The 12,719-nt window shown below is 37.3% G+C and overlaps 1 protein-coding gene across 10 annotated transcripts in view; it reads left to right on the top strand.

The window, feature by feature from the left end:
• LOC138145372 (protein FAM9A-like) overlaps positions 1–12,719 on the top strand; it is a 650,020-nt gene that overhangs the window by 556,661 nt on the left and 80,640 nt on the right. For 8 of the 10 annotated variants that reach the window (XR_011164218.1, XR_011164216.1, XR_011164214.1 and 5 more), the window contains one exon: positions 9,902–9,986. The gene's annotated coding sequence lies outside the window, so the exon portion shown is untranslated. Of the gene's footprint in view, positions 1–9,901; positions 9,987–10,145; positions 11,935–12,719 lie in introns of those variants that run through there. The other 2 variants (XR_011164213.1, XR_011164211.1) reach the window with 2 other exon arrangements.

Genomic DNA, 12,719 nt, shown 5'->3' with positions numbered 1-12,719 from the left:
ATTAAGTGCTGTGTTTAAACTTGATGTAACTCTGGGGTAGATTCAATTGTGATCCAGGGGTGGGGAACTTTTGACCTTATGTTTGGAAACTAATCTCCATTTGAGAAGAGGGGCTTTGTGGTGGACTTAATTAAGGTATAGCCTAGGGGTGGAGAAGTATTTAGAACAGAGACTTTGTAATTGATTGAATGATTGGAAGGTCCTGGGGTGGGGTAGTACTTGGAGATTATTTAATCACACTTAGTAAATGCTGTATTTGGAATGATGTCATGTTTTGATCTTCTCTGTTCTTGGTTTGTCACTGAATAAAATAGAGAGCACCTATGCTGGTATTTTGAACCTGGGAAGTTGCCTTCTTTTGGCATTACATTACACCTATTTCACTAGAGGACATCTTCACATGCTTGTGGTAGATAGCCCCCTAAATCACCAATGAGTTTAAGGCCTGTGGGTGACCTTCAACCTGATTTAGCCTGTCTGCCAAAATGATTTATCAGCGTGTGGCTGTTGTGCATGCTACTGCCTCTTGGAGCTCCAAGTAAGAGCTGAGCTGATCAAGTGGGCACCAAAGGCAAAAAGCAGTCCTGAAAATGTGACCACTGGGCATGCTACTGCTTCTTGTAGCCACAAGTGAGAACTGAATGCCAGGTAGACACCATAAGTGGATGAGCAGCCCTGAAAAGGACTTGGCCAGCCCTTACATCAGAGATACCAGTCCTCCTTGAATATCCCATCCACCCCAATATGGTAGATAACATAGAGTCAAAGACATCACTCTAGGTTCATAAGAGACATCTAAGTTGACAGCAATTCCCTAGTCACTCTTCTTTAAGTCTGGTCATGCAGCTAGTCTTTAAAAAACAAAACAAAACAAAAAACTATTACATTTTTTTTGCACTTGTGTGTGTGTGTGTGTGTGTGCGCGTTTGTGTGTTTATAGACCTGGCCTGAATGTATATGTGTGGAATCCTGGAATGATGTTTCCCTCCTCTGAACTCCCATAACATTATCATGCTGTTTGTATTGTATCTTTATATTCTAGTTATTTAACAGTTCGTTACCTATGTGCATTTTATCTATTATTTTAGATAGGTTGATTTATTTTAGAAGACCTTTTATGATCTGAGGACAAATCTCTTGTCTAACAAGCCCTTGGGTAGTTGGCATTCAATATTTGCTAAATGAATGAATGACTAAATACTGAGTTGAACATGGATCATAGAATTATGCTTTTGTTTCACTATTAATATTCTGCCTCTAGTTGCAATCCATTTTTATTTATCCTACACAGTACTGACAAATGTTTTTAAAGCAACAAAGACAACAACAAAAGCAACAATGAATAACAACTTTGTTCTAATCTTGTCACTCATGTTGAAGAACCCTGGATGGTATACATTAAAAATAAGGTCACTCTTCTTTGGGATATAAGGTTCTCTACTATCTAACCCCATATTACCCAAGCAGCCTGATTTCTTGTTATTTCCTCACGTACAAGGGAACTGCTCCACTTCTCTCTTTTCCTCCCCTTCCTCTATTTTCCCTTTCTCTTCCCTTTCACCAGGGGATCAATTGATCATTACTATAATTACCACTAGTATAATGATCCACCTAAAAGAAAAAAGTCTCCTTGATTTCTTCAGTTAATGGAAATATCTTTTACTTTACCTTTGACCAGTTGGAAAGGAGCATGCTAGAGGGAATGGTTAAGGAGGGATTGAATGGTTTTAGGAAAATAATTCTCTAAGGGTGTGTATGTGCCAAAAGTTAAGAGACTACCATTCTGTTTGATGAAGCTGACTGTTACCTGAACCTTACTCTGAATTGTATAACAATGCATATCATGCTGTAATATTTTTCTTGTACAAGAATCCTATAAAATGTAACTTCAAAATGTCTTGTGGAAAGAGATGTTCAAGGACATGAAGGGAACTCTGGCCAGTTTTGGACATTTTTCTACAAAGCAGAGCAAAACTGGGATCTAGATGAATCATACATTGAGAAAATTGTTTCTGGCAGACTTTTGCCTCACAACCAGAGTTCAAAATTTTCTTCTGCACTGGGATGTAACCTCCATTCCAATCAGACAGTGCCTGTTTATGTGCATTGGCTTGTAATGACCCCACCTAAAAACCTACCCCATCACTACTGAAACAAATCATGCCTGTATTCAAAGTACACACCTTCCATCAAAGTCTTTCCCAACTACTCCAGTCCACTCATCTTGACCTTCTCAGAATACTTACTGTTCCTTACTTTCTGTACTATAAGTTTTGGCACTGAATTAAATTATATTTTCTTTTAATCTGTCATTTTGTATATGTAAATCTCTCTAACAAGATATAGGTCCTCAAAATTGTCTTACCTAATGCCGAGAATCATGCCTGGCACATTTTAGCTACTCACTTTATATTGGTTGGATTGAATTGAACAATTCTCAGGGCTATCGAATGACACTACACGTAAAACAGCATTGTAATTGGAGACAAATATTTCTTCTTGAACATTAAATTGGAAGGGGTTTTATGAATAATCTTTGAAGTATTTATCTGCACCCAAAGGTCACCATTAACATGTTTGAAAGAAAAAAATATCCTTGGTTGTAAGACATAATGTTCTGAAGAGTCCAATCCCCCAGGTTTCCTTTTTATTATGTCATATTTTACTGGAGAAATATCTAATTATTAAATGTTGACTAAAACCTTACTAACATACTCTAAAACTTTGACTAAGAAGTTTGTTTTCTCATGGATAAAAGATGTGAGTTTGGAGAGCAGAATAGATGTCCAAAATATTTCAATTAAAAAAAAACTAATCCAAAAGTGATCTCTCTCTTGGGGACTTCAGATTTTTTTGAACAATACAGTTCTTCCACTAAAATACATTTAGACACAAACTTCATTTGAGTAAACCCTTGAGTTAAACTCTACTTTGTAAAACAAATAGAAATGGTGTCCTTTAAAACTCTAGTATGATAGGGATAGAGACTGAACCTGTAATCATTGGGATAAAGAACACCTGATTGAAGAAACTCCCTAAACCAATGCAACTCAGATCCTCCACTACTTAAAGTCTTAGAGAGTTGTCCAAAGCATAGAAAGGCTAAATGATTGGCTTAAGGTCACACAGTCAGTATGTGTCTGAGGTGGGATTTGAACCTAGGTCTTCCTGGATTTACACTAGTTCTCTATTTTTTTCCTTCCAGAATTTATTTATTTATTTTTAGTTTTCAACATACTTTTCCACAAGATTTTGATTTTCAAATTTTCTCCCCATCTCTCCCCTCCCACCCACTCCAAGATACCAAGCATACTGAATACCTCTTCCTGAGCTCTGCCCTCTCTTTTATCACCCTTCTTCCCCCCCTTACCCTCTTACCCCTTACTTTCTTGTAGGGCAAGATGGATTTCTATACCCCATTGCTTGTATATCTTATTTACCAGTTGCATGTAAAAATAATTTTTAACATTTATTTTAAAAAACTTTGATTTCCAGATTCTCTCCCTTCTTCCCTTCTCACCCACCCCCACTGGGAGAACAAGCAATTCAATATAGGTTATACATGTGTAGTTACGCAAAACATTTCCATAGCAGTCATATTGTGAAAGACTAATTTTTTCCCTGTATCCTATCCTGCCCCCCACTTATTCTATTGTCTCCTTTGACCCTGTCTATTTTGAAAAGTGCTTGCATCTGACTATCCTCTCTCCTAATTTTCCCTCCTTTCTATCACCACCCCCCCCCCATCCCCTTACTTTCCTGTAGGGTAAGATACCCAATTGAGTGTATATGTTACTCTGTCCTTAAGCCAAGTCCAATGAAAATAAGGTTGATCCATTCCCTTTCACTGCCCTGCTGTAATGGGAATGTAAATTTGAAGATCTTCCCTGCCCCTAGGCTAAAGTGCACCTGGAGCCTGGGGTGGGAGGCTTGTTTTTCAGTAGATACTTCTTGATTGGCCAGTGAGTCAATAAAGTTGTTACATTCTCTGAGCCAGGAGAAGACTATATAAGCCCTGATGTGTAGCTTTGTTTTGGGGCTCACTGTGAGAAGTGTTCTGTGATTTGATCTGGATTCTGGGAAGCCGTTGTTGAGAGCCCCCCCCCTCGGCTTTGAAAAACCCAGATATTGAAACCCAGATGTTGATTTGGTATGGATGTAATGGTTGGACAGTTTGGAAAGCTTTCTACTTGATCTGTTTCTGTCTTGATAATTCTGCCTGTATACTTTGAAGTTCAGGGAGCTGACCTTTTTCGCCTGAACAAGGTAAACTATATATGTTTGACTGATTAAAGTAAGCTTGTTAACCCATTTTGAGTTGCTTTCCTTTAACAAAGCAGATCCAAGAATCTGTGTTGGCAGCAAACCCTGAGGATGCTTGGGGTGCTTGTTGCTACACCTGCTCTTCCCCTCCATTGTAAGAACTTTCTCTTGCCTCTTTTATGTGAGATAATATACTATTCTACCTCTCCGTTTCTCCTTCTCCCAATATATTTCTCTCTCACCTCTTAATTTTATTTTTTAGATATCATCCCTTCATATTCAAGTCACCCTGTGCCCTCTGTCTATGTATACACACACATATATGTACACACATATACCCACCTATACATGCATGTACATATACATGTATATATGTATACATGTATACATAACACACACACATATATATACATGCATACATATATATGCATATATATATACACACACACACATATTCCCTTCAACTATCCTAATACTGAGAAAAGTCTCATGAGTTCCAAGTATCATCTTTCCATGTGGGATTTGTAAACAGTTCAACTTAAAAAACATCCTTATGATTTCTCTTTCCTATTTACCCTTTCATGCATCTCTTGCTTCTTGTATTTGAAAGTCAATTTTTTCTGTTAAGATCTGGTCTTTTCATCAAGAATGCTTGAAAGTCTTCTATTTCATTGAATGTTCATATTCTACCCTGAAGTATTAGACTCAGTTTTGCTGGGTAGGTGATTTTTTATTTTAATCCTTGCTCCTTTGACCTCCAGAAAATAATATTCTAAGCCCTTTAATCCCTTAATGTAGAAGTGGCTAGATCTTGTGTTTTCCTGATTGTGTTTCCAAATACTCAAATTGTTTCTTCCTGATTGCTTGTAATATTTTTTCCCTGACCTGGAAACTCTGGAATTTGTTATAGTATTCCTAAGAGATTCTTTTTGGGATCTTTTTCAAAAGGTGATTGGTGGATTCTTTGAATTTTTATTTTACCCTCTGGTTCCAGAACATCAGGGAACTTTTCCCTGATAATTTCTTGAAAGATGATATCTAGGTTCTTTTTTTATCATGGCTTTCAGGTAGTTCAATAATTTTTAAATTACCTCTCCTGGATATATTTTCCAGGTCAGTGGTTTTTTTAATGAGATGTTTCATATTGCCTTCTATTTTTTCATTTGTTTGGATCTGTTTTATAGTGTTTTGATTTCTCATAAAGTCATTAGCTTCCATTTGTTCCAATCTAATTTTGAAGGAATTCTTCTCTTCAGTGAAGTTTTGAAATTTCTTTTCCATATGATGATTTCTGCTTTGTAAGGCATTCTTCTCCTCATTGGCTTTTTGGACTTCTTTTATCATTTGAGTTAGTCTATTTTCAAGGTATTATTTTCTTCAGTCAGGCTTTTGACTTGTTTTTCATGATTTTCTTGCATTATTATTATTATTTCTTTTCCCAATTTTTCCCCTACTTCTATTGTTTTTCAAAGTCCTTCTTGGGGGGCGGCCAGGTGGCTCAGCGAGTAAGAGCACCGGCTCCAGTGTTGGGACGACCTGGAGATCGAATCCCAGGCTCAGACACTCATCACCCACCCAGAAACACCTGGCCATGTAACCTTGAGCAAGTTACTTAACCCCAATTACTTAGAGGCGGCCAGGTGGCTCAGCGAATAAGAGCACCGGCTCCAGTGTCAGAACGACCTGGAGATCGAATCCCGGACTCAGACACTTAGCACCCACCCAGAAACACCTGGCTGTATAACCTTGAGCAAGTTACTTAACCCTGATTGCTTAAAAAAAAAACAAAGTCCTTCTTGGGCTCCTCCATGTCCTGTGATCAGTTCATATTTTTTGGAGGCTTTTGATGCAAGGGTTTTGACTTTGCTGTGTTCTTTTGGCTCTATGTTTTGATACTCTTTTTCACCAAAGAATGAATTTATTTTCTGATTTTTCTTCCTCTGTTTGCTCATCTTGCCAGCCAATTACTTGACTTTTGAGCTCTTTGCCAAGGTGGAACTCTGCTTCCAGAGTAGAGAGGACTGTGTCCCAAATTTCTGGGGTTTTGCACATTTTTTGTCCAAGCTATTTCTAGGTGCTTGCCTCAGAACTATGAGGAGGATTCCTTTTCCATAGCCACTGCAAACTGTGCTATTCCAGTGCTGCACACACCAGGACTGCCACCCAATACTGTGGCCCAGATTCAAGCAGGGCAAAGTAAGATAATCCTGCCTCAGTGCCAGCAAAGATATTCCTGCATATGACCTCTGATCAACTCCTTGATCTCCCCACCATCTGTGGTCCTGGAGCCCCAGATGTAGCCACTGCAGCGGCTATAGCCACCACTACCTCTGTTCCCAGGGAAGGGGCTGGACTACATTCTTCTCCCCCCTGGGTCCAACAGAGTTTCCCTATTGACCTTTGATTTTCTCTTTGGTGTTTGTGGTTTGAAAAGTCTGGAAACTGCCACAGCTGCCAGTGATTCAGTTCCCTAATGTCTACTTTGGCCAGTCAGTGCCACTGGTCTGTGCTGGTATGACCCACCTGTGACTGTGCTCTGCTCCCAACCTGGTTTGATAGACCCTTCCTGTTGGCCTTCCAGGCTGCCTTCTGCAGAAGATTTGTTTCACTCTGTCATCTTGTGGGTTCTGTAGCTCTAAAATTTGTTTAGTCATTTTTTACAGGTATTGGAGGTGGTCGGGGTGCAAGCTCAAACAAGTTCCTGCTTTTACTCTGCCATTTTGGCTCTTTCCCCTTCACTAGTTCTCTATTCATTATGTCACCACTGCTTTTCAACTGTAATTAACATTTAAGATATGCCAAGTGCTTTGAATGCATTAATGTAATTTTATCTTCATATAGTTGTACACATGTATCAAATTATGCCCATTATTTTGCACACCATATGTATTATTTATATATACATATACAAATATGTATGATTTTATCATCCCAAATCCCTGTGAAATATTGTTGTTCAGTCATTTTCAGTCACATCTGACTCTTCATGACTCCATTTGGGGTTTTCTTGGCATAAATACTGGAGCAGTTTGCCATTTCCTTCTCCATATCATTTTACAGATGAGGAAATGAGGCCAATCAGATTAAGTGACTTGACCGGCGTCACACAGCTTGTAAGTGTCAGAGGTCAAATTTGAATTCCGGAAGATGATATTCCCTGATTTTAGACCTGGTTCTCTATCCACTATGCTACCTAGCTGCCCTCCCTATGAGATAAGTATTATGAATATTATTATCCCTCTTGCAGAGAGAAAGAAATAACTTAAGGAATTTATGTCTAAATTGCCTAAATTCACACAACTAGAGTTTCAATCCAGCTTTTCCTGCTGTCAATTCCAATGTCCTAGCCATTACACTGCGTTGCCTCTTCCTCTTGTTAAACCATAGATTCAGTTGTGCTATGAAACTAATCATGGCACATTTGGATGTCCACTATGCTAGTTTGTCTTATACACTGTAATGTGTAAAAATTTGAAAATGTGTTTAATCCTTATCCACAGACACCGGATTTCAACTAAAAGATGACCATTTAATAATAACTTCTTTGGTATAGTTGTTTCTTCTCATGGGATCTTGTTTGCTATTTTGATTTTAATTTGAACATAGGTTGAAATGTACCATTAAGCATAAAATGTTTAACATATTCTTGCTAATAGATAGTGTTACCATAGACTAGCTCATTTTTACTTTAGTTTTACATAAAATATTGATTTCTGTGGAATTATTTTGTAACTTGCTACTTTACTAATGTTATTAGTCATATTAATTTTTTGGGGGGGGATGTAACTTTTTAAATAGCTGACCCTTAGATAGTACCATAAGGTCTGCAAAGTTGATTAAATTAAATTAATTATATCATAAATTGTTATGTTGTCTGCAGATAGAGATGCTTTGTGTCCCCATTACCAATATTTATATTATCATTACCTCTCTTTTGACCTGTTGCTATAACTAGCAATTTTAAAACCATGTCACAAATAGTGGGAACGTGGAGAAGCCTTTCTTTACTCTTTTTTTCTGCCAGAATTGATGTAACCATTTGGTTTTAATTGATTATATTATTAATTGTTCTAATTGTTTTCTTAACATTGAACCATATCTACATCTCCTATATGATCCCCACTTGTTCAGAGTGAATTATTTTCTGACTATATTGCTTTAGTTTCTTATCATGATATTATTAAAATTTTTTATATCAATATTCATAGATCTGCAGGTATCTTTTTGCTTATCCCTGGTTTGAATAGTGGTACATTTGCCTCATAAAAGGAGTTTAATTGAATGCCTTCCCTCTTTTTGATAATAACATTTGGTTCTAGGCATTACTCTTTAAAAGGATCATAGAAGTCACTTATAAATTCATTTGTACCAGGGTTGGCAGCTCATTTATGGTTTTCTCATTTATTTTTATAGGATTAGGTGATTTTAGTACCTCTGCTTCTTGTTATTTGGGGTACTGAAAAGACTTGTACATATGCATCTATTCTCTTTGCTGACATATAATTGTGTTTAATAGTTTCTGATAATTAATAGACCATCCATACTTTAGTCATTGTGAATAATTCTTGCTCAGTTTTAATTTTGTTGATTCTATTTTCCTCTCACTTTGTTTTGATCAGGCCAATGGTTTATTGATTTTATTAATCTTTTCAAAAAGTCAATTCTTTATTTTGTGCATCAGATTTATAATAATTACTTTGAAATCTACTTATTCTCTAATTTTCATTAATTCTTCTGTGCTTGTTTTAGGGTTGCTTATTTTTCAGGTTTTTATTGGCTCCTCAGTTCTATTTTGTTAATATGCATTCCTCTCTAACCTGTTTTAACAGCAACTGTTTTGTCATGCCATTTAGTTGTTATTCTCTCTAATTTAATATATATTTTTAAAAATCTTATGATTGTTCTTTTCTTCATTTATTATTCAGAATTTCATCACTCTTCATCTATAAGGTCTGCATCTTTTGATCACATTTACTGTATCAATGATTATTACATTGCATTATAATCTGTTATAGACGAGTTAGTCATTTTTGGTGTTTTTTTCTTCACATTGATTTGCTTCTCCACATTTTCTTCACATACCCCAAAACATGGTCAATTTTTGTAAAAAATATGGTGAGATGCTGAGGAAAAAAGTACATATAAATATTTCAACTCAGAGATTGGCAGTGGTCTTTTAACTTATTTTTTTCCTTAACAATGTTTTCCTCTTCTTGTCTATCTTTCTGTGAGATTTGCATAGATGTAAGAAAGGAATATTAAAGTTATCTAGTTGTCAGTGTGCTATTTTGTTTTATTGAAATTTGATGGCTATTACTCTAAGAAATCAGACACTAGGTCATTTAGTGCATTTTATATTTGACAATTTCTTTTAATTCTCCAGGTTGGCTTTAAGATTAATTTGGTTTCTGTTTTTCTCTTGACATGGTCACTTTTTATTACTGCTTTATGTGAGGTTGGGATGGACAATCTGCTTATTTGGTTTTTTTGTTTGTTTTGTTTTGTTGTTGATTGCCAGTAGATATGTGATGATTTTTTATTTGATTCTCTTATACTCACTAAATGTGTTTTTATATGTTTTGAAACTGCTATTTTTTAACTCACCTATTTTCCTCTCTCTATTCTCCTCTCTCATCAGCAGTGGTACCTTAAAGCAGAATAACTTGACCAGTTGGAGACCTTATGTCTAGAAAGGAGCTTCCTGCTTGATTTGAGATGAAGAGGTAAGAGAATTGAGATATAGAGGTCATGTTTTACCTGGACAACTTGTTGAGATATCTCCAAATCTTTGCACTGGGGGGGGGGGTTGGGATGCCCCCATCTTACCATAACCTTCTGACATGGATGCTGATCTGCCAGTTATTTCTTTTTTCATTCAACAGATATTTTTCAAGCATCTATTAGATATGGAACTCATGCTCAGAACAATGAAGATTATTACAGTTACTAAAATATTTTCCATGATCTTGGGGAATTTACATTCTAGTAGAGAAGATAAGACATAGGTAAATACAATTCACATTAGAACATGGTATTTCCACATGAGGAATAAAACATGTTAAGAGACCAGATGCTGTATCCTTAGGCTGCTAGATATGGCTTCAGAACATTTAAAGTCTTATTCCCTAACCTTCAATCTTCTCCCCAATATACTACCCTATCCTTCTCCCCCAAATAGATAATATAGTAGCTACTTAGTTTGTAATTGACTAAAAGAACTTGGGAATGGGGAAGTTCACCGTGAAGCTGTTGGCAAATGGCTATACATGATGAAGACACAACCAAGTTAAGATCTAATAACTTGAATTTGTCATGAGACAAAGCAGGCAAAAAAAAATGAATGCCATTTGGGCTACACTAAGAGAAACATTGCTGTAACTTCCAGGAAGAAGGGCATATCATTCATTTTAGCCTGGCTGTGGTCAGACAATAGTTACAAAATTATGTTCAGATCTAGGCATAATAGATTTTAAAGCAATTGGAGCTAAGTAACTAGCTCAAGTTTACACGGCCAGTTATTTCTGGGTATGGTGCTAAGTATTAGAGCCCAGATTCGATCCCAGGTCATCCCGACTCTGGGGCCAGTGCTCTTACTTGATGTGCTACCTGGTTGCCCCCATAAGTTGGAGAATATTTGGAGAAGGAAGAGGCAGAGAAGCGCAGTGGAAAGATCACCAGATTTAAAATCAGAGGACCTTAATTTGAATCTCAGGTTTTATTTTTACAACCTGTACAATCTTTTAAAAAAATTTATTTTGTTAAATATTTCTCAATTGCATTAAAAACTTTAACATTCATTAAAAAAAAAACTGAGTTCCAAATTCTCTCCATCCTACCATTTCCTCACCCTTGAAAAAGTAAGAAATATATTGATTATACGTGTGGAATTATGCAAAACAATTTCATGTTATACATGTTGTAAAAGAAAGCACACACATACACACAATAAGAAAAAATAAAGTTAAAGAAAAGTGCACTTCAATCTGCACTCAGACTTCATCAGGTCTGTCTCTGGAATTGGATCGCATTTGTCATCATGGGTTCTTTAGAATTGTCTTGGATAATTTTTTTTATCAGAGTAGCCAAATCTTTCATATTTGATCATTGTACGATATTGCTATTATTGTGTTACAATATTCTCCTGGTTCTGCTCAATTCACTTTGCATCAGTTATTATTAGTCTTCTCAGGTTTTACTTAAATCATCTTGCTTATCATTCCTTATAACACAATGGTATTCCATCATAATCATATACTACAACTTGTTGGTATAGGGTGTGTTCAGGGAAGACTAGTACCTCTAGTGTAAGGGTTGCTTCAGCCCTTTTTCAGGACTTCTTTCCGCTGTTGTGTCCACTTCATCCACCTTACTCTCACTTGTGGTTCCAAGGGGCTGTAGCATGCAGAGTGGCCACACCTGGTAAACCATTTTGGCAGATGGGCTAAACCAGGTTGAGGGGAACCTAGGGGTCTCAAACCCACTGGTGAGTTGGGAGGTGTCTACCCCAAGAATGCGAAGATGTCCCCTGTTGGAATGTGTGGATGAAAACAATTTGTTTCAATAGCCATGGAAGCAACTGAAGCAGTTGCTGTGCAGTGTGTAGAGCTTGGTTAGACATCAAAGACACCAAGGTCATTGACTGCATCTCATGCCATCACCAGTTGTCTTGACTGTCCTGGCACTGGACTGTTCGGACTCTGGAAGAGAGAGTAAGGCTGACAAATTTAGGCAACTCTGTCTCATTTAAATCCACTTTACATGTGAATCAAAAGATATCACCCATACTATTTTTTTTTTACCATTTTTACCTATCTCAAAGTCCTGTGGCAAAAGGCAAATGATGAAACAGCAAATGTGGATATGCTGGGAACTGTAGGCCCTACCCTATACATAGGTGGCTCAGACCATAGGTTTGTCTTCTCACTGGAAGCAGCAGTGGTATTTGGCAGTCCCTATGGGGTGGCTGAGCAGCCCTTTAAGAATTGTGCTGCTCTCTGTCTGGCATGAGGAAGGGGCTAGAAAGAGTGCACTAAAAATTGTCTGCCTGCCCAGCCCTGGTCTGATTACCAGTGCATGTGGAGATCCCACCCTGTGGTCGAAACTCACAAAAAATGTACAAAAACTTCTGCAAAGATGATTCTTCTCACTTTTGGTGTATGAAATGTGCACACATTTATAGACTACACAAAATCTAGGAGACCTGAAAGATAAACAGCTCTTGTTGTAAGAGTACTTAGTAGGTATTGCATACAAACAGCAGCCCTCAGTGAAACAAGGCTAACAAATGAAGGACAGTTTACTGGAGTTGGAGCTGGATACACATTTTTTGGAGTGGCTGAAGTGGAGAGTGCCATGAAGCTGGTGCAGGTTTTGCAATCAAAACTTATCTAGTCAGCAAGCTTGTATGCCTGTAGCAGCAAGCACCCCAAGCATCCTCAGGGTTTGCAGCTACCACA

The sequence above is a fragment of the Petaurus breviceps genome, unplaced genomic scaffold, assembly GCF_028583685.1.
Source record: "Petaurus breviceps papuanus isolate PSGF00001 unplaced genomic scaffold, PetGlider_PUasm1.0 90734, whole genome shotgun sequence".
Taxonomy (NCBI): Eukaryota; Metazoa; Chordata; class Mammalia; order Diprotodontia; family Petauridae; genus Petaurus; species Petaurus breviceps.
Note: the sequence above shows the minus strand (reverse complement) of the source record. Positions and strands in the feature narration are given on the sequence as shown.